Raw genomic sequence first — 4,092 nt, 5'->3', positions numbered from 1 at the left:
TCCCAACCTGAGGCTGCATGCAACGCCTTTAGGAAATTTCACCCTTTTCTACAAGGCATCTCCAATGAGATTGGCTGGAGTGTAACCTGGCATCATTTCTCAAGGACAGTAAAAGGGAAAACTGAGAAACTTTTCATTAAGCAAGTGTTGAATGAATCAGCTTAGGAGAGATGTTAGGATCTTTGGCAGACAAAGCAATGGAGTTCTTAGCTGTGTTTGTGGTGCCTTTGCACTTTATAGACAGGCATATTAGCAGAGACTGTGCCTTGGCTGTGGACACAGGCATGAAATCAGAATGGTTTCCTGCTAAGGTTTTTTGCGCCACTTCTGAAGTAAAACTCAACCTGAAATTCTTGCCAGCCCTGTATGCACAGTCATTTCACAAGTTTGACTTCACTCTATAATTAGCTTTGTTCGGTCAAAGCCAAATTTTAAATCTAAACACAAGGGAGGAAAAAAACGTGGGAAAAGAATTAACTTTTTAAAATTTCTTAAAATTTAATTTTATTTATATTCTGCCTTTCAGTGGCAGCCAGGCCTGGATTCAGCCCATGAAGTACCTGGAGGAGAAAGAAAGCGTTTTCCTCATTGCCAGCTAMGGAACCTCAGTGAGCCACTCTTCAGGGGGCAATGTGCATCCCTTCACCTCCTCGATAAATCTGTGCCTGTGTGCAGTCATGCGTTCAAGACCTGATGGAAGCTGGGAGCAGACCCGCCACTTTATATGCTTTTCAGGGTAACTAGAATCTGCTTTTAAATGAGGATCCCAAAGCCAAAAGGTGAACTAAGGGGCCACTTGTCCCACTGATTTATGACTGCCTCAGCTAGATGATTGCCCCCTTTTTTAGGTGGTTATTGTTTGCAATACTCATTTATGTACTTCGGGCCAATATACAGTTGCAATAAATTGGTTAAGCTTTATTAGCTATCAGCTACAAACAGATATCTGAAAGCTGAGGTAGCCTTGCAGCTTTTGGGAAGTTGCTACCCGAGTCCTGAAAATTCAATTTTTAGACCACAGTTTGCCTCCTGAAAATGACCACATGTTGGGGAAGCTTCTCCCTCTTTCTGTATTCACTATCTGGGGAAAAGACTACATGCTCTTAACTTAGGCACCCCCAATAGCAGTCTAAATCCGGGTGAGAATGAACCCAGGTCTTACTGGTGAGTCTCATGGAGCCATACATTTCCTTTTTAAGGCTGGGATTTTCAAAGGACCTAAAATAATTAGGTCCCCCAAACCATCTAACCCCTTGGGGCTCTTTTGAAAATCCTAAGCTAATTTCAGCTCCTGATAAGCATCCAAATGTTTGGATCCCTATGGAAACCTTCCCCTGGAGTATCTGAACTGTAAGGTAGCGGTATTCGTATTCCCACTCCTCATGCATTTCCATTGGTATCATTAATATATGGCAAGAATGCAAGTACTAGGAAAATATGTTCACAGTCCCTGGCTGATTCTTCCAAGATGGTGCTGTTGTAGGAAAAAGGATTACGTGAGTTAAAAGTGCACAGGGCTCAGCAGTCATTAAGAGCTACAACTGCTCCTAGCAAAAATACTTTTTGCAGCTGCACTTTGGAGAAATGTTTCACGTGTTTTAGGTTGTTTGGTTTCTTGTATAGATGTCAATATTCTCTGGCAGGCATCTCTCTCCACCTGCCATTTGGCAGGCATGACCCAAGGTGGGTGGGTGGTTGGATTTTGTTTAAATGATGAGATCTGTCAGCCTTTGGGGGAAATGCAAAAGAGAAACTTTGAGCTTAGTGTGAATGTAGAGTAATCAAAGGAGGATAGAGGCATTATTCAGGCTGCTTCAAACTAAATTGCTCTCAGTAACTGTGCTGCCAATGTTCTGACACATGTAATGTTCTTAAGACTTCCCAGACTCCCAGTATCCCAATCAATGGCCCTTTGTAGTTTTCCTGATCTACATCCATCCAGCTCTGCAAAAGTCCGTGCTTTTTAAATCCAGACATCACTAAAACTGAGAGGGTGACTTGTACATGGTAGTATTAAAGAGAATTGCGTTATTAAAGCTGCAGTTTTCACTGTGATCTCAGTCAGGATATAACCCAGCACCTCACTTCAAAAAATATAATGAAGCTACTTCACCATAGCAACTAGCTCTGCAGCTGCTGGGTTTCACTTGGGATGAGCTTTCTTTGTGCAATTTCCTCTGTTCTTCCCTACTGTGAGGACAGGGAAAAGACATCTTCCTAAATGTCACTCCTTGACCATCACTTGAAAAAGCTTTTGGTTTAAAATTCAATTTTCATGAATCTTTCTGAAACACAATTTAAACAGATGTTGTGAGGTTGGTGGCTATAGACTGAAATTCTACAGCCTTTGCAATCCCAAACACAAGAGAAAAAGCTTATAATGGTGTTTTAACTTATTCTAAATAGATTCCTAGAGCTTAAGTCAAAGCTGACATTTTGGACCTTTTGGTCATGACCTTCATTTTCATATTTTACCTTGATCTTGAACCTATGACTAGCATCCCAGCTTATTTTGAAGATGTTAAAGTACAGGCAATCTATTGCTTCTGTTGGTCATTTGTTTTGGCAATTAAATGCCGTTTCTCTAGTCAAAACCCACATGTCTGCCTGGCCATATCCCTCATGTGCTGTGAGGTACAGTGAGGAGGGCCTCAAATCTAGCATTTTGAACCTGTAACTCTCTCTGGCGTCACGGCACCCCTGCAGGGACAATGGCTTGAATCCGGAAGCTATGAGGACACAGCACCCCAGAGCATTGCCCAAGCTAACCAACGGTGCTTATTAGGGCTTAGAAAAGGGTGCCTTAACTTGAGTAAACACCCTCGCCGGCACAGTCACACCGAGAGCAGTTCTGGAGCAGGCTCAAGCAGCCACAGCTGAGCTCTGTCTCCAGTGTGCGCTGTTAAATGACACGGATGCACCTTTACTTTAATAGGAAGGAGGAAGCATTTTAAACACAGAGTTCAGAATATGCATGTAGAAAGTGAACTGGAACAGAGCGGAATAAGGTCTGCTCCAACTGAAATGGTCTTTTTGGAATCCAAAAGGCTATCTGAGCCTTATTTTTTAGCTTTCCATTTTGGCTAGCTCTAATGAAGCCTCAGCATTTGTTCAGTGCTGAACAGAAAAGTGCTCCATAAAACCCAATTCAATTCCACTGCAAGACCACAGCTGCTTTTTAACTGGTTGCGGAGGTCACAGTGCCTTGAAACCTTAAGCTAATCTTTCTGGCTGCGAGTCAGGCCATTGTTGCTAGGTTGTGATCTGGGATCTGCAGCCTATTGCTTTTGCCACCCACTTGTCCAATATTTTCTTAGCAGTATCCTTTTCTAAGCAAACGTCAATCTGTAACGCCTTTGCATGGAGCAGAGATAAAAAAAATCAATAGCATTAAGCCACTGTATAGAGCTTCTAATTTATCTAACAAATGTTCAGCAAACAATAGTCTACTGGCTTCTTTTTTGCCAGGCAGACTTCTCCTAAACTTGGAATACTGTGTAAATGAAGTAACAACAATAAGATAAAAGGCTTAATAAACTCTGTAGACATGCTGCAAACATGTATCTGTGCCCTCTCACAGTGACAAAAGACATGGACACCAAGGACATTTGTAGGACAGCAGGACACCCTATAAAGGTAATCCAGGAGCATCTTTATGCAGAGGTAAAAATGAGAATTTCTGCTCGTTCTCAGTTAAAGAGTATTTTAAACTCTGCCAACACAACTGAAGTTCAGAGACATCTCACCAATACATGGGTCTTTCACGACATACAAGAGAGTAGGGGCTGGTTAATACAAATCACTTTGTTTATATTGCTGCAGTGCTGAGGATACCTACTCAGAGAGCTAGACCTGGCTGTAGCAGGCATTTCCAAGGAAAAAACAGTGGTTGCTGCCCTGCACCATTTACAATTTCTGTGTAAGACAGGAGACAGCAGTTGTTTGCAAAGAGAAAATGACTGGGGAGCACAAGAAAGGACTGAAGCAATTAGTCAGCCTAAGGCAGAATTAGAGCAGAAAGAGGTCTAGTCCTGCAGGCCAAGAAGAGCCTCAAAGACAAAACCAAAGATCTCATGTTTGCAATGTGAAGTC

This window comes from Apteryx rowi, unplaced genomic scaffold, assembly GCF_003343035.1.
Source record: "Apteryx rowi isolate R43461 unplaced genomic scaffold, aptRow1 scaffold_26, whole genome shotgun sequence".
NCBI lineage: Eukaryota > Metazoa > Chordata > Aves > Apterygiformes > Apterygidae > Apteryx > Apteryx rowi.
The sequence above is the reverse complement of the archived record's forward strand: the minus strand, read 5'-3'. Positions refer to the sequence as shown.